The sequence below is a fragment of the Podarcis melisellensis genome (assembly GCF_964234715.1).
Source record: "Podarcis melisellensis genome assembly, chromosome: 1".
NCBI classification, from domain to species: domain Eukaryota; kingdom Metazoa; phylum Chordata; class Lepidosauria; order Squamata; family Lacertidae; genus Podarcis; species Podarcis melisellensis.
In genome coordinates, this window is record NC_138528.1 from 44,771,581 (window position 1) to 44,799,423 (window position 27,843).

Consider the following 27,843-nt stretch of genomic DNA (forward strand, 5'->3'; position numbering starts at 1 on the left):
CAGGTTAAGAACGGACCTCGAATTAGGTTCTTAACCAGAGGTAGCACTGTATAAGAAATGGAAGAAAGGGGAAATCACAAAGGAGGAGTATACATGAGTAGCCAACAATTGCAGGGGGAAAGTCAGGCTGGCTAAAGCTCAGAATGAGCTCAGGCTTGCAAGAGAGGTTAAAAATCATAAGCAAAAGGTTTCTTCTGCTATGTCTGAAGGAAGAGGAAGAACAAGCAAGCTAACAAAATGAATTTCACTCTATTCTGCCTTGGTCAGACCACACTTGGAATACTGTGTCCAATTCTGGGCACCACAATTTAAGAAGGATGTTGACAAGCTGGAATGTGTGCAGAGGAGGGCAACCAAGATGATCAAGGGTCTGGAAACAGACTTATGAGGAGCTCTTGAAGGAGCTGGGTATGTTTAGCCTGGAAAAGAGGAGACTGAGAGAAGATACGATAGCCATCTTCAAATATCATATGATATGGCTATCATATGGAGGAGGGAGCATGCTTGTTTTCTCCTGCTCTGGAAGGTAGGACTTGAACCAGTGTCTTCAAGCTGCAGGAAAGGAGATTCAGATTAAACATTCAAAAAAACTTTCTGACAGTAGCTGTTCAGCAGTGGAACAGACTCCCATGAGAGGTGGTGGACTTGCCTACCTTGGAGGCTTTGAAACAGAGGTTGGATGGCCATCTGACATGGATGCTTTAGCTTAGATTCCTGCACTACAGGGGGTTGGACTAGATGACCGTTGAGGTTCCTTCCAATTCTAAGATTCTATGGTTCTAATGTCAACTATAGTTAAAACAAACCAAAGTTTGTAAGCAAACAATAAACCATGGTGTCTGATCATGGTTTGTAGGAAGATAACAGGCTAGAGTTGTGCCACTAGGTAGTGCTCAGATAATTAAATAAACAATACTTCAATAAACAGTGGTTTAAGATTACATACACTAAGAATAAAATCTAAAGAACTCACTGGGGCTTACTTCTGAATAAAAATGATTAGCACTCTGGTTCATATCCTCTTTGTCCACCATAACAGCTGCTCATCTTTTATTTCACTTTCCTTTCAATCTTTTTTTTTTTACTATTTATTTAAGTACTAACTGTATATCCTTGGATACTGGAACATAATTCTTTTCTACATTACTGAGGCCTTGTTGCAGAATACCTGTTGGTGGCTGTAGAAAGCAAGTGCCTACATGACATTCAGACACCCCTTGTGTCTGCAAATGGTTCTGGATGGAATGCCTGACACTTAAATAGCCCTAAGTCAAACTCTGTATTGTGGAAACATTTTGAACACTTGCAATTCATGCCTGACCTGGGGCTAGTAATGTGTATCAAGAATTTCAACAACGGGTTTTCAGTGAGTGACTTGCATAAGCAATTTTAGTGGTTTTAAATCCAATCAGACTATCTTATGGTTTTCCATTCGCAAATAGCTGCTGTAGTTAGCCATAAGCTTTCTGCAAAATATTAATGAAAAGGAAGGCAAGAAGCTGTTTAACCAAAGAGAAGCAATTCAGGAGGGGATATACAGAGGAAGTCTTCATCTTCCCATGAACGTAATATAAAAATTGATCTATGCAGGCCAGAATTCTGTTTCCAGCAGATGCCACCCAGATGCATGGAGGAAAAACCCATAGCTGGGTATGTAACAGATAGTCACCCTCTCTTACCTACCTATATGAAAAAATCCTCTCTCTCCCACTTCCCATTTAAACTTATCCTGTCCACAAAGAACCTCCCAAAATCCATCCTTCTATAACACAACAGGTATGCAATACTGTGCTTTAGGCAGCAATCTAAAGTAGGACTGAAAATAAGTCACACTGGAGACTTATTTCAAAGAAACCTGTGTGTTTCATCTGAGGAGGATAGGGACAGACCTGGTCTTGTGTTTTCAGAGATAGGGAATCAGCCATTGTTATGCTTCTTGTTCCCAGCAGACTTTGGTGCAACCTGATACCCATACAGGACCTCAAGAGCATAATCCAAATGTCTGCTACCTCCTCCCTCTTAAGTTTTAAGATTGTGTCGAGATGTAGACTCCATGGCTTCAACAGCAGTCGTTTTCTTTCCTAACTGCCACCCTGTTGCCCAGTCCATTGCTTTGTTTCAAGAGTTCTGAAGAACTCAAAAGCTTGCACAGCATTTTCTGCAATTTTGGTTGGCTTAATAAAAGTCTCACTCCAATACAGATTGGAGCATTTTTCTTAATGGGCCAACGTGTTTCCTGTTACTTTCTATTAAATATGAGTAAATGTACTCATAAATCACTAATGTTTATTGATTAACAAATTAACACTATTTTATTGAAAAGTTGAAGGCAACCTTGTTCTCTTTTGTGCCAGATGCCCTTGCGCTACCAAAGTGCCAAATTTCAGATTCCAGTTATTGAGGGAAAATGTTATTTCATACAGTTAAATCTGATCTTTCCCTTTTGTGAATTTCAAAATACAAATGTGTATTGTTTTAATGGCCTGATACACAAACTGTACTTTGACAAAATTCAATAATATAAGAATTATAATTTTCAGTGGCACAGACGTTCCAAATTTGGAGAAAAAACAAAGAGGAACCATTAACTGGAGCAATTAGATAGAGGAATATAGGGGAATGGGTAAAAGTACTGCAGGTTAAAATATCTTTAAAAGATGTCATGGAACAAAGGTTGGGGATTCCCACCCTTTTCTCTGTGACTTTATGTTCTCACTATAATTATAAAACAATTCATCCCAATTATCACGACTAAAATGTCAACTTCAGCTAGTTGTCAGAAAGGCTTTTTAAAAAATAGAATGCTGTTCTCCTCAAAGCAGAAGAGATGATGATTATTTGTCAAAATTTCTATGCTGTCCTTCATCCGAAGATCACAGGGTGGTTTACAATATAAAAACACAAAAAACCACACCATAGTAACAATACCACCCCCCCCTTGCAGTTTAAAAGGCCATAACTTTTTAATTAGCCAGACGCTTGGGAGAAGAGGAATGTTTTTGCCTGGTGCCTAAAGATATGCAACAAAGGTGTCAGGCGAGTGTCCCTGAGGACAGCAGTCCACAAGTGGGGAGCCACTGCAGAAAAGGCCTATTCTCATGTTGCAGTCCTCCAAACCTCTCACAGAGGAGGTGCATGAAGAAGGGCCTTAGATCTCAGCATCTGGATTGGTTCGTATGGGGAATGGCAGCACTTAAGATATTGTGGTCCTGACAAGTTTAAGGCTTTATAGGACAAAACCAGCACTTTGATTTGGTCATGGAAACAAACAGCCAGTGCAGTTGAGCCAGTCTTCCACTTGTCTTTAAGCCGTCTCCCAGCTTGCTTCCCTGCCCTAAGCTCTGGAGTGTACCAGGAAGCTAAATGGGCTCCACAAAGCAGGAGAGGGTGCTCTGGAATGATTACATCAATGGCCCAAGCCATTCAGATGTTCCAGAGGTTGGCCAGGGATTCAACAGGACTGCCAGTCATATCAGTCTGAAAATCCACCAGTTGGATCCGCCAACCTCCGAGGGTACACTACCCTAATAGTTCCCTGGCCTCTGCACAGAAGAAAAGGCACTGAAAGCCTAAATTTCAACAGGAAATGATCTGACCATGACTAGGAACTGATGTCAATATTTCCCAATTTCAGATGACCCTCTTACTGCCCAGTTGAGAAAACAAGGTCCAGAGTGTGGCCTGCCACGTATGTTGGGCTGACGACATGTTGGGGCAGCCCCAAGGTTGTCATGACAGTCATGAAGTCCCAAACCACACCAGAATCAGTCACCTCAACATGGATTTCCCCCCGAAACCAACATTCTGGGAGTCCTCAACCATGCCTCCGAGACCAACTCTGCCAGCTCAGGCAAGGAGACTGCTTGGCAGCAAGACAGTAAATTAGCAGAATCTCTAATCTGTCCCGATTGCTCAATGTCAGGAACACACACTCTCGATTCCCACAACTGGACAGAGAGCCCAGAGAGAGAGATGGAATCTCTATAGACTACAGCAATTCTTCCTCTCCATCCCTCAGCTCTGCCCTGAGGACCCAGGTGGGCACAGCTGGGTGAGACCAATTCCACCCTGTTCACCCACCCAGGTCTCACTAATGGGTGAGGCAGCTTCCTCATCCATAATCAGATCATGCCGAGCCCTACCATGTACCACTGTAATTGTCCCCACCCCCCACTCTCTCCTGCTCCTGTCCTCCCAGGCACCAGTGGCGTAGCGTGGGGGGTGCAGGGGGGGCTGGCCACACCGGGCGCAACATCTGGGGGTTAGGGTTATGGGGCGCAAATCCACAGGTTAGGGGGTGCAAATCCACGGGTTATGGGGCGCAAATTACTTGCCTTGCCCCGGGTGCTGACAACCCACGCTACGCCACTGCCAGGCACATCCTCCCTCCATTAAGAAAAATAACAAAAATCCACACAGATTGAAATCAGTTAAAACAATTAAAAACAGTTAAAAGATTGGCCCTGTCTCCTAGTTCTGAGAAAATATGGGAACCCAATATGGGATCTGGCATATTTTAAATATACAGTATAGCGCTTCTTAGGATTGCCCTGGAAATATCAGCAACTCTTAGAGGAGAGCGACAAACCTGTAAACTGAATGACACCAACCAGCCATGTTTCTGTCAGTGAAGGGTTAATTCCAGGTCAGGTGTGCCCTGCCCCGCTCTTTTGAACTGTGTCCCTCCCTACTGTGCAACCAAACCAAGCAGGGCTAGGCACTTTGCATCGGGTACTTTATCAGGAAGGCGGAGCCTGAATGATCGCATCTCTTCTGACCTATCGCAGCTGCCGCTTCTTGCGGTTTGGACCGACCAAAAAAAAAAAAAAAACCAAGGAAAGAAGTGGGGGCGTCAATGCTTCGGTGTGAATCAAATACTGCGAAACGACAAGGCGGAGCGAAGGCTTGACGGGCTCAAATCCCCACCAATACCTACCAGCGACTCGGGCCGTAGCAGCCAATGCGCCCGCGAGGCTTGAAGTAGGGAAGGAGAGAGGGTAGCGAAGGAGGTGGGAGTTGTTGTCAGGGAGTAGGAGGCAGCTCTGCTTGGCGGCTGAGGAGGAGCTGAAGGGAGGCGGCCGCGGGTAGCAGGTGAGAGCGAGCGACGGAGCGAGCGAGCGAGCGGCGGCCGGGCCCGGTAGGCGCTTGGCTGAGGGAAGGGGCTTCCGCGGACGACGAGGCGCGGTTCCTTCCTCCCTGCCCGGCGGGGAGAGCGGCGGGGCGACCTGTGGCGGAAGGCCCGAGCTCCCGGCTGCGGGGCTGGTCGGCTCCGAAGCCGTGTGGGTGAGCCTCGAAAGGGGAAGGGAGGAAGGAAGGAGGTGCGGGGCTGCTGCGCTCAAGAGGAGGCGCTGGGGAAGGCGGCGGCGGCGGCGGCGGCGGGGAATCCGGGGATGGGGGGAAGCGGGCTCGCGGAGTACGTGTGAATGAGTGCAGCGGCGTGCAAGGGAAGGTGCGAGTGCGAGGTCTGCTCGGAGGGGAGGTCGGGCGAGGTGCCGGAGGGAGGTGGGGCACTCGAGGTGCACGGGAAAGGAAGGGGCCGGGTGGGCGTCTCTCGGCTGCATACACACACATATATACAGGGTATATATATATCTACTGTATATATAATGGTGGGCTGGGCTGGAGGCTGAAGCTGGGCGAGGATCTGCGGCGAGTGGCCCAGGAATGCGGGCGGATGAGGAGCCCTGCGGAAGGGAGGAAGGAAGGAGGAGAGAGGGAGAGGCGGATAGTGCAGGAAGCGGCGAGGAGGGAGGGAGAGGCAGAAGCGCCGCTCTCGCATCCCCGGCAGCGGAGGGACCTCGGCGGGCGAAGCTGCCCTGCCGCCCCTTCCCGGCTTCCGGGGTGCCTGCCTGGGACTGGCCTCCCTTCCAGGCCCCGCTTGGTCTGGGGAGTCAGGGATTCCTGAAGGAATGTGGCCAACTGGCTTCCTCTCCTCGGAGTATATCTGCCCTATATTTCATTCTGTCTCCAGGACTACTTGTTTGTAAATGCAGCCTTTTTGCAGATTCCTGCCTTTGCAACCCCTGGAAAAGGGGGCGGCGGCGGGAAAGAGCTGATAAGCTAATTGAGCGAAGCGCCGTCCCACCTATTCTTACTTGGCTTTGTGCGAAGCAGAATTGATTAAAATCAACGAGGTTAAACTTTGAAAGATTGGGTGTTACTTTGGTCTTTAAAGGAGAGCTTCATTTCCTTTTTATGGCTTTCTGTCAGGATGTTGGGCGCAAAGCAAGTGTATATCTTTTTTAAGGAGAGGATTAATATTAATACAAAGTGCAACAATTACTGAATCATAAAATACTAGGCTTGTGTGTCATGTCTCCAAATAACAAAATACTCGAGTTTTTTTTATCCTTTCTATGAGTATTTATTGTGAAATGATGTGTCCATTTGGCTTGTAATGTCTTGCAGCAGCTCTCATCTAGAACTCCTTCATCCATAAGATTTATGTAACCTGCTCATTAATTTTTCATAAAGCTCTAAAAGTTTCTGGTAGAATTTATTCTGTTTAATGTGTAGGTTGTTGTGTCTTCCAAGACGCTTATAAAAGCACTTATAAGGATTTGTTATTTGGTTGTAATCAGCTAATTTTATTATTTATACCCCGCCCATCTGGCTGGGTTTCCCCAGCCACTCTTAAACATTTTGTGGTCCTCAAATTGTGTGTGTGGCATCTTTAGCAAAGATGATGTTTAGGAATACAGTACAGTTGAACCATAATGGCATTTGTATCTGGTTATTCTCTGCTGCAAAAGTGTGCATGTTACGCATATTTCACTTCTCCAATCCTTGGGCTTGTTCTGTAGTTAAAATCATGATAGGTCTCTTAAGGCCAACTGCTATTTAATGTTTGACATAGTAAAAGAGTGCTGATCTGTACAGTTTTTCCGCTGGAATGTTGCAATGTTTTTCCATTCTTTCCTTCTTGGCCATTCTTTATGGAAACACTAAATCAGTGACATCACTCATGTGAGCAAAATAAAACCATAAATTGTCTGTTCCCCCTCAGTTCAATCCTTGTCCTTTATCATATTAACTTATTTAATCTACAGATAAATAGATGGTGGGGTGGGGAAAGTTGCTGTTACACAAGTTCTGTACAAAGAGTGGCAAAGCCAAGATGCATAGTGAAAACTTTCTGTCACTGAAGCCTCCTTGGCTCAGACATTTGCACTCTTTTAATAGAAAATACATAGAGACAAGGAGAATAATTTCCACAGTGATGTGATGCATCTTCCAAAGTTTTATTTGCCTAATCAGATTTAAGTTCTTAATTCAGTAGTGTGTGTAATATATATTACCCTGTGTTGCCTGTAGCATCATTTGTGCAAACACTCTAGGTACCTTATTGCAACAATGTAATACCGGTTTAATTAAATTCAAGCTGTAGTCTAGCAAGGGTTTTGTTTTTGTTTTTTGCATTGTTTTTAAAGACTTACTGTGTTCAACCTTGCAAATAAGCTCACAAAAGTTACTAGCCCACATAAATATTATCTAGCCCAGGGGTCGGCAACCTTTTTCAGCCTTGGGCCGGTCCACTGTCCCTCAGACCATGTGGTGGGCCGGACTATATTGTGTGTGTGTGGGGGGGGGGGGAAATGAACGAATTCCTGTGCCCCACAAATCACCCAGAGATGCATTTTAAATAAAAGCACACATTCTACTCATGAAAAAACACCAGGCAGGCCCTACAAATAACCCAGATATGCATTTTAAATAAAAGGACACATTCTACTTATGTAAAAAGACGCTGATTCCCTGACCGTCCATGGGCTGGATTGAGAAGGCGATTGGGCCGCATCCAGCCCCTGGGCCTGAGGTTGCCTACCCCTGATCTAGCCTGTCAACCTGCCCACACACAGTTTTAAGAAAAAAAGAGCCAAGCTTTTTGGTTCTCTTCATCATGGAGTGAGCAAGAGGATGTATCAAGCCTCAGTTAGTCCATGAGGGGATGGATGATGGAAGTGGAATATTTTGTAATCTCTAAATTTAGGAGATTTTTATGTTGTGGAAGTATTGGTGGGAAGATATGACTTATTGATATTATCTTGCACTCTGTTTATAGTAGCACAATTGGGGACTGGCACATCAAACAATCCATTTGAAGTGCTCTGTCTAAAGTCTTGCTGGCAGAAGATACAATGTTAAGTAACTTTACTACTCTGTTTTAGGAGAATGAATCTTATCAGATAACATCTTTTAATCCTGAGCCATTTTTGAAGATTTTATAGGCTCTAGACTCTAGAGTACTCTGGAATAGTCAATAGCCAGATCAATAAAACAGATATCAGCAATACAAACGTTTATTGGCTAATATATTTTATTGGAGAAATAAAATATTGGACAAAATATTACATTGGGAGAACAATTTCATGACTCTAAATGAAAATATACTGCAAGTTCATTCTGTTGATGACCTCTCTTGTTCCACACACTTGCAGTGCCTAAAAAGGGGGCCTTATATAGGAACAAGTGCTGTAACTAATGTGCTATGGTAGTGAAAGTAGATTGCACGCTGTGCCAGAATTCCCGTATTGTCTGCTGTCTAAAGCTAGTGATGAATATAGGTAAACTGTCTTTCTGGACTTCAAATATTCTGTCCTCTGTAGCTCTCTTCTGGCATTAACTGGCTTGAAGAGACAACATACCAGTGAATACCAGTTTCTGGAAACTGCAAGACAGCAGAATGCTTTTGTTCTTGGGTCCTGTTTGCAGACTTCTCACAGGCATCTGGTTAGCACTGTGAAAACAGAACGTTGGACTAAATGGGCCTTTGTTCCAATCCAGAAGTGTCTTAGGTTCTTTACCATAAAGGGTCATCTTTAGGTTCTTTACCATAAAGGGTCATCTCTTCTCTCCCCTGACCATGCAGCTCTTCCAGTCTCTCTTATGATGAGGATAAAGTACTGTAGTGAAGAAGCTTTTTTTATCTGTGGAAGTACCCTGTGCAACGGATAATAATGAACTTCCAAGTTTCTCAATCTGTGGAGGGCCTCCACAGAATCAAAGGTTTATCTTCATTATGAAAGAGACTAAGAGATTTGTGTTTACTTGCGGGTGGAGTGAAACATGTGGTCTCAATATACACCTATATTGCCTCTTCAAGTTAGTAATGGTTAAGGGTGGTGGTTATTTTTATATCTTTCTTTGCCCACTGTAATCACAGACTCCTGTTTCAAGCATGGCAGGACCATGCAACCATCATACCAAATTGTTGGCATTGGTGAGGAGATCTACAGGGAGCACCCTATCTGCACATTATCTTGTGTCTTGGATACTGATACAGTACAGATCTGGTGTTTCCCTGCCTAGTCAAACCCTGCCTCTCTGTAGTTGCTACTATTGAACAATTGGGAATCTGAAATCTTTGCTGATCTACTGCAGAATAACCAAAGATCTGGCTGTTGATCCCAATCTACCTTCTGTCCACCCTGATTGAGGCAGGTTCTGAGTGTTGTCAGCCTTCTTGAAAGGTACACTTACCAATATAGTGTTACTTCTAACTGTCCTGTCTGAGTACAGCTGAGTACATGTTGAAGTTTCAGCAAATAGGTTTCAACATTTTGAATACTGTCTTCTGAAATTATATTTTGCTTCTCATGCAAGAATAATATAATTACATTTTTTGTGATATATATTGACTTATAAAAGCTCGAAATGTTATTTTCTGTAGTTCTCTATTATAGCAAATTACAGTTATGGATGAAGGATAGTAAGTCATTACACAGTACTTATATGTTTTATAACTTTAAACTCTTATTTAGAATTTTAAAGCCATCTAGTTTGCCAACTATAAAATTCCTGAGAAACCTTGGCTGGCTTATGTCTCTCTTTTTTTCTTGGAAAGAGCTGAGACAGTTCTGTGGAAAATCACTAAATCAACATTTTCCCCCTCATGCAAACCTGGTATGCTTCTGAGTTGTACTGACTTTTTGTAATTCTGCGTCTGCAAACTGCAACATTCCCAGAAGGAATAGTTCTGGGTATTTTGTTCTGCTAGTTTTGAAAAGCTTAGAACTATTGCCTTTACAGAGTTCTCTGGTGGAAAACTTTATTGATGGACATCTGTATATTTAATATCTTACACTTTTAAAATGAATTATCTGCCTTTTATGGCAGTTCTGCTACTAAACATATATTGATATCTGATATTGGTTAATCTTGAAATGTGGTGAGGCTTATAGCCTGATTCTGTGCATATTTGCTCAGAAGTATATTCCGCTGAATAATACATCTTATTTGACCATAACACACTAATATATTCATACAAATGGGACTTTACTACCAAGTAAGTGTGTATAGAAATGCAGCCTTGCTTTGTGTAGTGTAGAAGATCTTAAGTTTCACCCAAGAAAATAACGTGTCAGGTGCATTTAACTTTGATTTATATTTTGCCTAAAGCTGCATTCTTGGTTTCTGCCACTGAAGAAGCAGGAAGCTAGTGGTAGACTAGGTAAAGTCAATTGATAGTGGCAGTACAGAGTTTTCAGAAACTTTTCCTGTACCTTTAATTAATTGGGATTTGATTTAGCATTTGTCTTAAAAGCAAAAAAGTAAACACTTTTTTTGTTTAACTATTTTCAGTACACAAAAATAGTTTACCTGAAATATTTTATATAGACCAAATAAAAATGCACAATTAATTTGGTTTAAATGTTCATAGAAATTCACATCTGTACTTTAAAATGTACTTTTCTCAAAAACAAAACAACTCAGTAGCATATACTTAACATTGTTCAAATGTTAAGAAAATAATATGGTAGGAATACATCTTGTTTGACCATAAGCATAAGCCATAACAAAACTAACATACTCATACAAAATAAAATTCATGAACAGTGTCTGCATAAGATATAGCTTTAGCAAGTCTAGAAAGCTGTTCATGATAGATACAGGTATGCTTCGTAGGGATAGTCACCTGAAAAAAGTTAATGGCAAAGTTTGAAGCTGCTCAATTTGACAAAATCGATTGTTGCAAATCTTCTAAACAATGTATTTTTGGAGAAATATGTGATAGATTTCCCCCCACAAAATATTTCACTCTGTACGTCTGCTATAAAGAAGTAGAGGACTCATATTTAGCACATTGATGCCTGACAGTGCAAGATCTAGTATACATGGCATCTACTGTATTTAGGAGGGTGATCTTGGCCACAGTAGAATGCTTTCTGGACTGCTTTGCGCATCACATTAAACCATAGTTAAAAACAAACTGTGCTGTAATGTTAATGTGTTAGGTGCATGCTGCTGAAATGTCCTCATTCTGCTCTCACTGCCACTGCAGTTCTGGGAAACAAACCAGAGAGGCCTTAAGTGATAACCAAGGATTGTTATTCATTTCCTGTGCATGGTTCGTTTGGAGAGAAACAAGCCATGAGCCTAGATTAAAAAGTCACAACAAGGTGGACTCCAGCTTGTTTCCCAGTAGCAGAATGAGAATATTTAAGTTGTGTGATCACACTACTTTCTCATTAAACCATAGCTAATTTTAATTATGTTTTAATTTGATGCATGAACTATAGCAGTGTGTGCCTAGGAACCCTTAGGAAAGGGTTGCAAGAAATGGTGATAGTTTTAAAAAATATTCGTTACAATTTCAAGACATCAAATATGAAACACTATTCACACAGAAAGAACCTGGGTGTGATCCATAAGACAACTAGGTATCTAGAAAGTATTAGTAATGGATACTGTAAATCTATAGATTTACTACTGGTCTAACACCACAGTTGACAATTAAAAAGTTATGTTGAAGAAAACAATGCCTCATTAAGTGGCTTTCTCAGTTACGACTTTTGAAGATTTGATGTTTAAAAAGAAAACAAAAGTTATCCCAAATATATGGCTTATTATGTACTTTGATTTTACACAAGGGTAATAGTTTTAAGAAGAAAAGGATCACATTGCGGCTAGAGGAATTTTTGAGCAGGAATGGCATAAAATTGGCTATCAGGGGCCAGCAAGACCTACATTTGTAAACATAAAATAATACTACTACAAATTGCTTTTCCAGTGGTATCTGACACCTCACAGTTTGAGCAATATATATATCTGGCATGAGGATAAAGGTTTGGATGCATGAATCCTCAAATGCAGATATAGGTGGCAACCATTTTGCGCTATTGACACATGATTGCCAATACGTGGGTCCCCTTGGACCCGGAAGAAGGCGGAACAGGGTGGTGGTGGAATGCAATGGGCTTATGTATGTTCCGCTGATGCACACGGGGGTCAGGAACGGAACCCCTGCGCAAAATGGTCACTGCCTGTATGGTAGTCTTGTCCTTTAATAACAAAATATGGGGGATAAGTTACAATATAAATCAAACTACTTTATGCATTATGTTATAGTTTTGGATCCTTTAACAAATCTGTTGGGCTGCTTAGATGACCAGATTAAACCTAAAAGATTGATATGGAACCTAATAGGTGATGCCATTATGTTAATAGTCCAAAAACAGAAGAACAAACTGAACAAGCTATTTCCTACAATTAAAATAATGGCTAGTTGAACTTTGGAAAGTGATGGAAATGCATAAACCTACAGAATGATGGAAGACACAGGAAGGAAACTTTTTCGAAGTACCATATTTACTCAAGTCTAATGTGCCATCAGATCTAATGCACACCTCAATTTTCAGAACCTTGAAACTAAAAAAAGCATTTGCTGGCGAATGTAAATGTGCTATTGAATCTAATGTGCACCTTAATTTTCATAATGTTATTTGGCCAAAAAAGTGAGCATTAGCTTTGAGTAAATATGGTAAATGGCTTTCAGTGATTGAATATATGAAAGATACGGATATGAGATATGGATATTATATAATTTTTCTATATGGTAATAGCATATGGTCAGAACTGTATTTATTGTTTATGGACACAGCAAAATTTTGTATTAAAATTGTGATGTTCAAATCTGTGGTACAGATACATTCTGAATACAGTCTTATCCACATCTCGGATGGGGTACCCTAGTGTTATCACACTTTCTAGTGTTCTTATTTATGTGTGCACTTGAACTTGCAAGCTATGCATGTATCCTTGGAAACAGGGTTTTTGGCAATCTTTAATCTGAGTATGGCTGCATGCCATAGGGGTTATTACATTATGTTAATGCTCATTCACACTTGCTTGGGGGCACCAGTAAAATTGCAAGATAAATGTGGATAAAATGGTGTTCATGCAAAATGGCAGACAGTTAAATAGTTTTGCAACTTGAAGTGCTAATTGCAATGGTACGGAATGATAAAATGGTTACAAAATAATACAGGCTATCCAGCAAAATGATAAATCATTCAGTAATGCTCACAGATCACCCAGATCCACACTTCTTGTGCCAATAGTTTAAAATTGCTATTTAGGAAATAGAAATGGATGGAGGGTACAAATGGCAAATGGGAGGGTACTAGAGAACTGTCAGGGCTGCAGTGTGAGTCTAGGTGTGCCAAGGGGGTGCTCAAAGGCTAATGCCTAGGCTTTGGACAATGTAAGAATAGCAAGACAGTGATATTTAGGAAATGAGGCAAAAGAAAGAAGGAGTAAAACACAACTAGTTAACCTGTCCTGAGAAAGAGAGAGAATAGTTTCTCTTGAGTTTCACTGTGACCTGTTTGTGTGATGTCACAGCTGTAGACCGAGGCTTTAGCAGGAATTAAGTGTGAAGCCTTTTGGTGGGTGTGGTGGGTTCACTCCAAAACAGGTAGTTTGCAAGTTTACTGTCTTTCCTAAGGGACCCAGGTCCAAGCATTGATGGGTGGTCAAAGATCGCTCAAGGATGACATTAGAAGACTTGCCTAAGTCCCCTCACCATGCTAAGGTGGTTCCAAAAAAAAGAAAGAAAAAGTATTTCCCTTAAGGGTGGTCACAAAGCACCTACTAAAAGAACACCAGAATAATCTGAAAGAAAATTTAAAAGTATAGTAGTAAGGAAAAGGGGAAGGGAGGCAAGGGTAAAGGATCAAGCTAAGTTGGAAAGGTCTGTTCCTGTAATAATAGAATTGAGTTGGCTTAGAGAAGAAAGAAGAATGGAGCATGGAACAATCTTGTAGGAGCAAGACAGAACAGTGTCAGGGTCTGAGGGATGCGTAGTTACAGGAAAAATAATTCTGATTGGTGTTGGCCATTGTCACAAATGATGATTGTGGGGAACAAAAAACGATCAATTTCTGGAGAGAGATGCTTTCTTGGAAAAAAAGGCTTTTATTCTCATCAGGGTTAATTAATGGTCAAATAGAGGGATATACTTGCATTAGAAAGGACAGAGATTCTGAAGACCAATTAAGTTTCTGTATTTTCACTAACGTCTTTTAGCTTTAAGGAGGTCATTTAGCTTAAGCCAGTATTGCTTCCTGAATTTTTCTGCAGTGGCACTGCAGTCATTGTACAGAGCAAAGCCAAAGTTCAGGTGCACGTGAAGAGTTCCAACTGAGCTAAGTTTTTAGGTAATACTAGCTCTGGAAAAGGTATGGAAAAAGTCTACTGAAATTACCAAAGGTCATATCATGTTCCTAGTAAGGAAATAGAAATTGTGGTTGCTCAGTTGAGGGAAAAAGCGAAGTGGTTTCATGCAAACAATTATGTTATCAGTTATCTTCTCTCAATGCTAGCTTGCGCTTTGGGCTATTCAACAAAACTGTTTGGCAATATGTGGAAATATTGGGGGGGTGATATATAAGAATTTGATTTGATATTTTTAAGCAAAGTGGTTGATGTGAGTTATGTTTTATGTTTGATATGAAAAATGATAATACAAAATTAAAAAAATAAATAATAAAACTGATTGGCAAGTTTTCAAGGCAAACAAGAAATCCCTTTTCATGAAGTGCATAATTAACTTAGGGAATTGACAAGTACAGTGGTACCTTGGGTTTTCAGACGTCTCCGTTGACTAACATTTCAGTTTTCAAACACCGTAAACCCAGGAGTAAATGCTTTGGTTTTTGAACACTCCTTAGAAGTTGAACATACCATGCAGCTTCCGTATTGAGGCTTCTGTATTGAGTTTTCAGTTTTCGAACGTTTCAGAACTTGAATGGTCTTCTGGAATGGATTACATTTGAAAACCAAGGTACCACTGTATAACCATGTGGTGATGACTTCTTGTAAGAAGGATGAAGCAAATACACATTATATAGATACTTTAACAGTTCTTGGCCTTGATAGCTAGGAATAGAACCTCCATGTTCAGAGGCAACATACTACTAAGTACCAGAGCCTGGGGGCAAATCTTGAATGGGCATCAACATAATTTCTTGCAAATGAGCTTCCTGGAATCACTGTTAGCCAGATGTTGAAAACTGAACTGATTATCATTTAGCAAGGCAGTTGACTGTTTTTAGTAAGATTGATCAATTCTTAAATACTTTTTAAAATGTCAGGGATATTGATACAAGGTCTTGAATATCTAATTAATGAATAATGAAAACTAAATTTTGCCAAACACTGCAAGGGTGGGTCAGTGTCATGTTATAGTAGAGCACTTGTTGACCTGCAGTGCCTGAACTGTAGCTTAGCTATAAACTTCAACTCTTTGGAGTATCGCAACTGACAATGGATGGGAACTGGTGTAAGTATAACGTGCACAGGTACCTTGCTCAAAGCATTAGCAAGATGAAATAACCTGCTATACTTAAAAAGCAAAAGTACAGAGAAGAGTGTTTACATTTTAGTCTGTCTTCCTGTGTTGTGTGCAAATTAAGTTCCTGTTGTAAATAAAATAAAGGAGGGAGGACACTGGATCTGTAGGATCATAATTCACTTCCTGAGCCACTGTGTTGAAAAAAAAAAAAGAGTTACAGTAGTTATATAGGTGGGCACATTTTGCAAGAACATAAAAGACTTGAAGATTATGGAATCTATACAAAATCTATATTGTTTTGGCCCCAGAATGAAGCCTAGTTCATGCAGACAGAAGAACTTCCTAATTTGGGGGCAGATAATGAGGTATGTACATTGGAAGTGATGCAAGTGAATAATGCAAGGAAGCAAGTTAACCTGCAATGTTCCTGACATGGTTAGCCATGGTATAGCAGTTGTTCAACATGCCTGCTAGATTAGGAAATCTGAAATTTTGGCTTGGATAAAATGAATTGTGGTGCTATGAGCTGATGACTGCTTCAAGTACCATTTTAAAACACAAGTAGGGTAATGCAATTTGAGTTCTAGAGAGAACTGTACTGAGCAGTAGAATTTGATGCCCTGTCTCTCTGCTGTCATATTGGAGTGCTACAGTAGTCTTGATGCAGTAGCAGTGTAGAGGAGAAATGTGTTTTGGAACAATAGCTTGTGAAAAGAATGTGCTAGTTAATGAATATAGTGCTGGTCCACAGAAAGTAAACTGAGATCACGAACTGTGTTAAATATTTCATGATATGGGAACAGAAGGGTAATTTAACCAAACAAAATTTTAAAATATAAGAATGTGTAGATTACAGGGAGTTTAATGATGAGACCTATTGATTGCTTTAATCTTTTCTCAAACCACAATTAGAAGTTAGTTTACTAATCAGGATCGTAAGGCATCATAGAATCATAGACTTGTCAAGTTTGAAGGGACCACAAGGGTCATCTAGTCTAACCACAAATCTTCTGCCCAACGTGGGGCTGAAACCTACAGCTTTGCGATTAAGAGTTTCATGTTCTGCTGATTGAGCTAGCCTCGCTGACCATTAAACCACTATTTCCTTTTGGGGCATTACAGCTAACTATATTTTAATTAAACCAGTATGTACGTATGGTGTGTGTGTGTGCGTGCAAGGAGTGAGGAATATTGCTCATTCCCAGCTACGACGCTGTTGTATCGCAAGCTCGTAGTTGAGCATCTAAATTGTGCCTGTGTATACCAAATCTTTTGATCATGCCGCTTAGAAATACAGTAATTGACATAACATTTGGCATCCTGATAATTTCTGTGTAACTGTTCACGTTTATAAGATTTTCCTGCCTTTTAACTGCATTTGGTTGCTGCATCAGCCACACAAGCACATGGTTTTGGGGCAAGAGATAAGCACATGTCGCTGCAGATGAGGTGAATAGAAGATAGCCCAGGTGGGGGAGAGCTCTTGCAGAAAGGTAGGTAGAGCTGTTTACTTTATCTTTTGTCAGGGAAGTTTTTGATTTTCAAACTGTTCAGTCCCACAACACCTGTATTTCTTTCTTGGTAGTTCTATACATCCTTTTTTTTTTTTTTTTGCTTGCATTACAGGGTTTTTAAAAAAGAAGTAGGAAACTGCAGTTTCGTCAATGTAGGGCATTATATTTGTTAAATTCTGTTATATATATGTGTGTTTGTATAAGAGAGAGAGAGACGGGGAGAAGTTTTCTTTATCGTAAACCCCCCTGTGATCCTCAGATGAAGGGTGGTATAGATATTCAACAAATAAATGTGCTGTAGAAGCACTACAGAATACAGTGGTACCTCTGGTTACGTACTTAATTCATTCTGGAGGTCCGTTCTTAACCTGAATCTGTTCTTAACCTGAAGTACCACTTTAGCTAATGGGGCCTCCTGCTGCTGCCGCGCCGCTAGAGCACGATTTCTGTTCTCATCCTGAAGCAAAGTTCTTAACCCAAGGTACTATTTCTGGGTTAGCGGAGTCTGTAACCTGAAGCGTCTGTAACCTGAAGTGTATGTAACCCGAGGTACCACTGTACTAAAAATCCAGGAATCTAAATGGCTACATTGGTATACTCTGTCTGATACTCTTCATGGTAGAGATGGATCATAAAATCATGCTGATAGCAGTTAACCAGAAATAGCTGGAACTTTTGCCCTTTGGACCTTCTGTCTTTCACATTGTTCGTTCATTCTTTGACTAATCCTTAGCTTCCAAAGTTCACAAAAGTGGAGTGGGTGGAGTGGGGGAAGAGGAAAAAGGAATGGTGACATTCAAAACAGTGTAATAGTAAATTACTGCAGCTGCATGTTACTGATAGCCAGTGAATATAGTGTGTTGAAGAGGGAAATGTGGTACAGATTAAATGAATACTGTGATTTTGGCTATCACAGATTCATTCCTTGGTTGAATTCAAAGTAAAATTGCTATCCTTTGAAATGCCTTGTGAAAAGGACAATTTCTTGACTTTCTTCTCCCTGGTTTAAGAACAGTTTCCTGATTTATTTGAATACTATGCTGTACACCAGTCTTTCCCAACCTGGTGCTCTCCAGATGTTCTGGACTACAATTCCCATTATCCCTGAACAGTGACCATGCTGTCTGGAGTTGATGGTTGCTGAGAGTCTCAACAGCACCTGGAAGGCTGCTGTATACTTTCTCTCCTTGCAGCAGTGCAGGCACACACCCAAAGTCTAAACAAGAGGCATATGCAGCAATATCCTGAAGTCTGTAGCAACTAGGAGTAAATTTGGGAACTTCAGGGGTCTGAAGGCACAAAGTTACAGCCCTCAGTCTCCTACAGATCAGCCTAGCCTTTGCATACTGTAACATAAGTTGAGATGTGTTTCTAGATAATTTTAGAGATAATAAAAGTCTGTTGGTGAAGGTTACCTCCCTTTTAAGTTCACTGTGGCACTAAGTTTAAAAGACCCCTTTCCTTTTTAAACCAGTAGTTGCTGTGCAAAGAATATGAGCAATGATGGCTTGAAAAGGTTGCCCATGTTGAACCTGCTTATACTGTATCTATTTCATTGTTTACTTTAGAGGAGGTGATATGTTTAAGAGCAAACAATTCCGATACAACGAAAGGCTGCAGCATTTGAAACTTCATAATTTAGAGAAAATGTGAGTAACGGGGGATATGATAGAGCAGGCTTCCTCAACCTCGGCCTTCCATATGTTCTGAGACTACAGTTCCCATCATCCCTGACCACTGGTCCTGCTAGCAAGGGATCATGGGAGTTGTAGGCCCAAAACATCTGCAGGGCCGAGGTTGAGGAAGCCTGTGATAGAAGGATATAAAATTGTGGATGGTGTGGAGAAAGTGAATAGGGAGAAGTTTTTTCCTCTCTCATAATACTAGAACTTCAGGGCATCTACTGAAGCTGAATGTTGAAAGATTCAGGACAGACAATAGAAAATACTTCACATAATGTATAATTAAACAATGGAATTTTCTCCCACAAAAAGGCAATGATAGCCATGAACTTGAATGGTTTTAAAAGAGGATTAAACAAATTCTTGGAGGATAAACCTATCAATGGCTACTAGCCACAATATGGCTAGTATGGCTCTGAATAGTAGTTGCTGGGAATCACAGATGGGGAGACACTGTTCAGCTTGTGTCCTATTTGAGAGCTACCCAAAGGCATCTGGTTAGCCACTGAGAACAGATCGGATTGGCCTGATCCGGAATAACTCTTATTACCTTCTTACTCTTGAACAATGTGTGCTTGTTCAGAATTTTTTTGTCTATTTATACTGATGGACTGTATTAAGTGGGTATACATTTTTTCCAAACTTAGACTGTCACTTTGGCAAAGGTGTGACTTGCATTTGGATTCAGCCGTTGTAGAGGCTAAATTGTAGACAATGATGCTGAAAAAATTTGCATTCTTACCAAATGGAAATGTGCAGTTCACAAAACCAATAAACTTTCAGGGCTTTCTTCTCTCTCATTTGAAGTAAATCCCATGTGTCTAATATAAATCCACAACGTGTTTGTCTATTCCAAGCTAGGTTATGATTCCATAAGGTTCAACTCTGCAAGGCAATCTGTTGAAAAAACTGAACCATAACTATCAAAAGCTTCTATTGTGCATAGGAGCTTATTGCATGTCTATGCAAAAGCATTTAAACCTCCTCTCAGTCTATGCCATGTGCACCTCTTCTGTGTTTTACTGCTAAACTGCAATGGCTGCCTGAGCAACCCCCTTGTAAAGATGTGTTTATGCCAAGTAGGAAAACCAGCTTCTTTAGTTCCAGTATTTGCACTTGATTCTAGTTGTTGCAGGAGCATATTCAATACTTTCATTGCAGTGCATTTCTTCAGTAAAGCCATGCCTACCACCAGGAGACTTCCTGGCAGGTGGGGAGCAGGTGGGTACAAGACAAGCTCTGTATGGGTCTGTTTTCTGGTACTTACAGTTTGCCTGCTTAGTCTACTGGGATGCAATATTTACCTGCCTTAAATAATGCTTTCAGTTGCATTGTGAGCAATATTCATTTCACAATTACTATACTGCAACTTGTAGTGATGACTCCAAGTCTCCAAAACCACACAGGAACAGCATTTGCCCATAGCCACCAAACTGCAAGAAAACTTCCGACCAAATCAGCTGTGTTCACTGAAGAACTTTATGCAATCAGGTCTTAAACTGCACATTTCCTGGACTTGAGGTGGTGGTGGGAATTGTTGTTTTAGCGGAGGATTGTTGAACCTTTTTCAACATCAGGACTGAATTCTTTTGTGGGGAATTTTCTGGCAGCCACCATGGCAGTGGTGGTTATGGTGAGAAGCAAAAGTCAGCCAATCAGTGGATGTGCTCTTAACCTTTGTACAGTAGACTGCATTCTAGCCACGCTAGCAGGTGTTTTCCACCAACCCACACAAACATTGCTCACTTTAGACAAGCCGGAGGCATTATTACAGTTCAGAGACACATCCCTGACAGGAGAAAAACACTTGAGGACAGAGTGGAGCCAGAGGTGTTTGGAAGGTGGCCTGGGCAGGGGCATGGCCTACAGAGAGGCCTGGATAGCCACATTTGGCCCCTAGACCCGAGGTTCTCTAATCCTAGTTTACACCTTGGATTAATTTGGGTTCAGGTCATAGCTATTGCTTTAGTGTCCATGTACACCTTCAGGATGGTTGAAAAACAGTGTCCCTAGGAACATACTTGGTGTCTTTTTTTTTACTTTGAGTAATTGTAGCAAATCTCAACACATCAATATATAAAGGCTTGGAACTTAACTTTCAAGCAGTTTGTAGACCTAAAACAATTTACTTGTAAACTGAGCTCTGCTGCAGTGTACATTTCCCTAATGGGTATTGGTGTCTAGTGGGCAGGATTTTCTTGTCATCCTCCTAGATCAGCTTTTCAAACATAACCAGAGCAACAAAGACCAAAAAGACCATTAGATCTTAACAGCCCCCAGTCAGTTCTCCTGAACTTGATAAAAAGTATTTGAAGCTTAAATTGTTTTGTGCTTGTCAGACAATTGATCCAATTACTTAAAAAGCATTTCCCCAGAACTTTAACTGAGGCGCCGGCAGGCTGTGCAGTGATTAGCATATAATATAACTAGAAAAATAAATTGCTGTCTTCGAAACTTTTAAGCATTCTGTTTGTCATGTAAGTTTTTATGGCTAAACAATGTGCTAAGCATACTTGCACTCATTCTTAGAGGTTTTTGGTATGGATAGAGAAGATCAGGTGCCTGTAAGCTTTGCCTTGTTTTATGGAAATTGGCCAGTGTAGGCAAGCAATAGAAGAAACTAATAAGGATGTGCATAGACCACAAAATTTGGTTTAAACTCCAATATGACACTTTCACTATTGGGAAATGAAAAAACAGTGATATTTCTTCACTTTTCTGCAAAAACTTGCAGGCATAGTAAGTCCTATTTACTAGATAAAATCTGCTAAATTACAAGCCACTTAGTCTGGGTGGGATCTTTTTCGCTGGTCACCTTTAAAGGTTAACTTTTATTTATGGGTAGAATTGGAAAGAATTTGGTGGCAAAGGTCACTCCTTCTAAGGGGATGAATCCTGCCAAACTTCAGAAGTGATAGCTTCGGTGGTTTTCCTGCAAGACTGCCATTACAGTTTAGGAGTGTCTAAAAATGGAATCACTTACTCTCCTCTAGTACTTTGTGGGTAATAGGTCTGAAAACTGCCGACATGAAAGAGATGTCCCTGGGTAAGAAATCTGCCAAATTTCAGACAAATATGTCATGAGGCTTTTCCACTAGGCATCTTTTTAAAGTTGATTTTTGAATGGAAAGAACTAAAAGAGATATGCTTAAACCATGGTTTAAGGAGCCATTTGGTGCCTAGCTTATATATCTGAGTTTTTAACATTGATTAGAAACCTGGCAAAGGCTGTTACACATAAATGTCTGTTTCATGCATAATGTTAAAAAGTAACATGCTGGGACACACACACACAGCTCAACAACTCTGATCAATGCTCCTCAAAAGCTCAACAACTTTGGTCAATACAATGGGTAGATCACTGCCAGTTTTTTTTTAGTGGGAATAGATCTCAGTCTCTTGGAAGTTGGACATCCCTGCTCTAAACTAATTAAGTTTGTTACTTATATAAGGTAGACAGTATAATTTTGAATACTAAACTATTGCTTGCTGGGGAAATCTGGTTTGGTGAATTGGAAAGGCTTGCAGTCTGTGGTGTAATTTAATTGCTGGACTAGAGATGTTTGTGAAGGATGAGACAACTTAGTTTCTGGAAATGTAGAAGATCAGGACAGCAGTTCTCCTGAATGTAAAAAAATATGCTAGTATCATGCTTTCTTGACAAAAGAACAAGTCAGTAATACAGTAGTGTTTCAGTGTCGAGACTGATGTGAATAAAAATGAGATCCCTTTCCTAATTGGATTTCATATACTATATCTGGTCACCAATGTGCTTGAACCTCAGAAGATGATACCCAGAGAAAAGTCTCTGATGAGCCCAGTGACTAGGCAAATTGGTATGGGTGAAGGTGGTCACAGTTGAGCCAACCATTACTTGAAAATGTCTTCTGTTTGAGGGGAATTATCCTAATTACAAAATCTCACACTTTTAAGACATTAATCCTATTCTGTTTTGCACTTTTTAGCCTGTAGCTTAGCATGAGCAAATGAGTCATTCTCCATTTAAAATTTAATTGCTTCTTGAGATATTTTTACAAATGAGTTAAAATAGCCATGTTGACATGTGAGTAGGATTATTCTTGAAGTCAGGCAAGCTCATATTTTTGTATTACCTGCTAAATTAACTGGTAAATGTCAATACTGAAAATAACTGATATGGTTTTTGGATCTGATTTTCAGCTGGAGTTGTAGCTATGTAATGCAGAGCAAGCACGCTCCTGATAACATTGACCTGTGTCATTAATTATTGTATGTTTCATGATGGAGAGGTGTCCTGATAGAATAGCAGTGAAATAATGGAGACGAAAGTGGGGATATGTCTGCTGCAGAAGACACAAGCTGTCTATTAAAGCATAGTGGAACCTCTGTGACAAAACACCCAGTGAAGCAGAAAACTGACCCACTTAACTGTTGGCATAGAACTTTGAATTTGTTAAGTGCTGGCATGATTCTATGATACTTGAGGTTTGGAAATAAATCTTAATAGTTTTAAGTTCTAAGTGAACTTTGAAAACTGTGTGCTTGCAACAGAACACTTGAAAAGTAGTTTGTACAGTCTGACACGTGAAAGTTTGAGGTTAGGTATTTAAACTTAAAAAATTAAGATTCAATCTATTTGGATGTAACTGGGCTAATTTTGCCCTCTACCTCGGTTTTATAATTGTGTGCATGCATGACTACCACAGCCCTATGCCTATCCTTTGGAATCCTTTGAAAGTGGGGGAAGCTTCAAAGTGGGTGAAGACATTTCTTTACTACTTGCTACCTTGAGTGGAAGGGAGGGGGAAGGAGGAGGAGGAGCCACTGTCTCACACACACATACATCCTTATCTTGGGGGGCTGCTATAGCACCTAGTTCCTTAAAAGCAACCAAGACGGATTTTCTGGGAGCAGATTAAAGTCCTTATCAAATCTCAGCTGTCTGATTGAGAAAAGGAAATGCTATAAGCAAGACAGGATACACAAGGGAGAATTACCTAAAGGAAACTTGCCTTGGCTATATTCTCTGACCAGCAGGCAGCATTGCAGTTCTGGTGTTGAGTGGTGTGGAACCTGCTTCATGGCAGGTTGGAATCTATGGAGTGGCCCCAATTTCCTAGAAGTCTAGGAGAAGAAAAGGGAGCTGAGTATGAGACTTGCTGAATTTCTCAGTCATTATTACAGAGGTGATTATAGCTGACAGCCTCATTTTCACTGCAAGCTACTTGTGGTAAGAATATATTTCTCCTTTCCAATCTGTGAAGCAAATTTTACATGTAATTGTTAGTTGTGCTCAGGGTTCTGTGGTAGTTAATGAGTGATCAGAAGAGTTAAATGCCATCTTGGGGAAGTCTCACAGTGGTCAGGAAATGACAACATAGAATTCATTTGTTTTAAAACCTTAAATATTTATCTAGAGTAGGGCTTTCAGAATTTCTTGGCAAGGTCTCATTCCAGATATTCAAGCTTTGTGCGAGCTTCTTTTCAACTCCAAAACCCAATAGCTTCCATTCTACCTTGAACTTTAGTAAGGAAAATCTGTCCTGGAGTTTCTGCAGAGGCATTGCATCAATACAAAGAAACATCTCAATACTGTACAAAAATAGCATGCAAGTAAGTAGCCTTTGATGGCATACAGTGTAACAGAATTGTATATACTCACTTTGTAATTCAACTTTTAGCAACATTTTATTGGTGTAAATCACTTGGACCCTATATATTCATAAGTACCTATAGATCGCAGGTGGCGCTGTGCGTTAAAGCCTCAGTGCCTAGGACTTGCCGATCGAAAGGTCGGCGGTTTGAATCCCTGCGGCAGGGTGCGCTCCTGCTTCTCGGTCCCAGCGCCTGCCAACCTAGCAGTTCGAAAGCACCTCCGGGTGCAAGTAGATAAATAGGGACCGCTTACCAGCGGGAAGGTAAACGGCGTTTCCGTGTGCGGCTCTGGCTCGCCAGAGCAGCGATGTCACGCTGGCCACGTGACCCGGAAGTGTCTCCGGACAGCGCTGGCCCCTGGCCTCTTAAGTGAGATGGGCGCACAACCCCAGAGTCTGTCAAGACTGGCCCGTATGGGCAGGGGTACCTTTACCTTTACCTTTTTACCTATAGATCATATTCATGCACCAAACAAAAGCAAATTTGTTTTCCCAGGCTTTTAAGAATTGCAAAGTAAGCGCCCCTCCCCCAACTTGTATAGTAAAATCAAACTGCTTTATTTAAATTGTCTGCTGCAGCATTACTTGATCACATTATAATATTTTTGTTTTGTACTACTCTGCCCAGGTAATATAAAATTACATTGAAGATGCAGGATGTAAAATTATGTAAATATGACTTCCTACACCACTAATTTTCTTGGTGTAAATTATTGCAGAGGTAGCCAACATAGCATTCCATTTACCCCAGCATAGTTAATGGTCTGAGATGATGGGAGCTTTAGTCCAACATTTAGAGGGGGGCACCTCTTGTCTGATCCTGGTGTATTTGGTAATGTTAGGCATAAAGACAACATAAGGTTTATGAATGAATCATATGTGAATGTATAAACTTCTAGGGAGCAGTCCAAACCCAAGATCCACTGTGTTGACCAGAGTTTGAAATAGGCAGATCTCTGGCTCAGGTGGTGCTCAGCTGTTTGAAGCCCTGATTATGGCTGATCTAGAGAGATGCCAACATAAGCCCTCCATCCTGACTCAACTGGGGCTCAACTGGCTGAACCCAAGGTTGAGGTGGGGGTAAGTGTCCCCCCCCATAAAGGAATCTTCTGGGCTGGGGGCAGGGCAGGGGAGGATTACGTCACTCCAAATGCTCTTAACCTCAGTCACATGACGTAGCAATCCAGCAGAAGCGGGTGGTGTATGTCAAACTGTATTTTAAAAGCTTGTTTCCCCTCTGCCAGGTTTGGGCTGACTAATCTAGCAGAATGGAGTTTGGAATTAGGGTAAATTACACTGGCATAATGCTGGCTCCTTGTAGTTTGGATTGCTGTTAGTTTTGGAATAAAACATTTTAACTTGGGCACAATATCTGGGAAAGTGTAATAGCAAGTTGGCAGTAGCTATCATTGCTAAGAGGACTTGTATAACAAAAGCTATCGTTAATGAAACATACCAAATGGATAGTTCTTGCTGGATTTAATAGTCTCATCAAGTGATGGGTGAACTTGTCCCAGTCAGGCTCAAAAATTGAACAGTCTTGGAAAATAGCTGCCTGGTGCGCATTTCAGATTATCAACCCCACCCCCACCCTGTGATATCGCTGGAAAATGATCAGGTCCAGTCACTCTTCCACAAGAGTCCAAATGTTGGGGTGTTGCAAAATGTAGTTACTGACATGGGTCAGTAAGTGTGGGAAAAGTCTACTTTTCTCCATTCCTTGCAGCTCTCTAGCAGCATGCCAGACATTTGGGGAGAGAGCTGGGAGAGTAGTCTTGCTTCACTGCTGGAGCAACAAAAATGTAAGAGGGAGCTTAGAACCAGTGAAGGGTGGTTGAGTTGGAGGCAGGGACAAAGGGAGGACTTAGGTTCCTCTCCAGCTTAGATTTTAGACCAGAATGATTGCTTTGTACTGAGGCTAGCAATTAAGCTTTTATTGGGCTTATATCCCAAACACTGTTTGGATAAGTCTGATAAATCAAAAGTCTCACCCTAAAGTGCATTTGCATGGACTAACCATTTGTCAGTTAACCCTGTTGGAAGAGAATACTGCAGTGAGTTAATTTGGTGGAAATAGTAAAGCAGCCCATTTTAAATCAAGATTTACCGTAAGTCTTGCATTCCATGTGTCCTCTTACAATCCACTTTCTCATTATACCATTATACACTTTTATTGTTGAGTAGTATGTTTTACTACATTTCTGTATGAACCTGTACAAAGACATTATAAAGTGTTTCATTTTGCTGACTCCAAGCTAATACTAGTTTAACTTCTGAGGGCATGCTTTCATAACCATTCTTTTCTGAAATGTTTGTCCTACGAGCAGAGACTTTATGACCTTTCTGATCGCTTCATTAAAAAAGGGATCTAGTGTCAATACTATGTTGTCAGGGGCAGTTCCTGAATACTTTTATAATGCCTTATCTGTTATTGAGCAGTGTGTGGCTGCTAATATTCAGTAGAAATATATATTAACTATTAGTTTCACCACCATCATGCATAGTTTTGACAGACATTGCAGTACAAATAATTTTTAAAGTGGGTGGCTTCCCTGTATCCCAGGAGTTACATGGGAGTGAGATATTCCTAATATATGGTGAGACAGATAATTTAGAGCTTTAAAGGTCAAAGCAACATCTTGAATGGCATCTGGAAACTAGCAACATTGCAGTTGCTGCAGGTACTGTTATGTGACCCTGCTATCCTGTATCAGGCAGGAGGCAAGTTATTGCATTTTGTCCAAGCGTAAATTTTCCAAATGCTTTAAGGCAATCAGATGCAAGTTGTGTAAAGATTCCTTCTGTCTAGATATAGCAGACTGAATGCAGATAGTAAAAGACTTGTGTTGGCTATATCTCTCACTCATTTAACTAATATCAGAGGCAGAGCCAAAATCTCTCCTGGACTGCAAGCATAATTGACAAATGACAACAGATTAATCAAATACACCTCACTGTCCCCTGCAATATAAGGGTCTGGTGACTTCTCTTTCAGTGTATCTGAAGAAGTGTGCATGCACACTAAAGCTTATACCAAGAACAAACTTGGTTGGTCTCTAAGATGCTACTGGACAATTTTTTTATATATGTTCCCTGCAATCTGAGGACTAAAATGAATTTTATCTGTATTCTGCTTTAGCCAAAGTACAGCTATCAGACCTGAGATAAGAACTAAAACTGACACTCATAGATTTGATAAAAATGGAATTGTCTGATTGACAGGGTAATGATGATAACCCCATAACAGACCTATGAATCATGCCATTTAGCAATTTCATAGAGATGTTCAAAGGGGCAAGGTAGATTTTTGAAACACTCCTCTTATTAGCTTCTAGGAAGCTGATTCATTTGCCCACCCCCACACCAAAAACGACATGCAAAACAAATAACAACAACCTAAGATGGAGCCAGTTATACCTGCTAAAACCTGCAGATTAATT

At 40.8% G+C, this 27,843-nt stretch overlaps 1 protein-coding gene across 6 annotated transcripts in view; it reads left to right on the plus strand.

The window, feature by feature from the left end:
* Positions 1-4,966: 4,966 nt before the first annotated feature.
* NUMB (NUMB endocytic adaptor protein) overlaps positions 4,967-27,843 on the plus strand; it is a 57,904-nt gene continuing 35,027 nt past the window's right edge. For 2 of the 6 annotated variants that reach the window (XM_081890279.1, XM_081890278.1), the window contains exon 1: positions 4,968-5,091. The gene's annotated coding sequence lies outside the window, so the exon portion shown is untranslated. The other 4 variants (XM_081890275.1, XM_081890280.1, XM_081890277.1 and 1 more) reach the window with 4 other exon arrangements.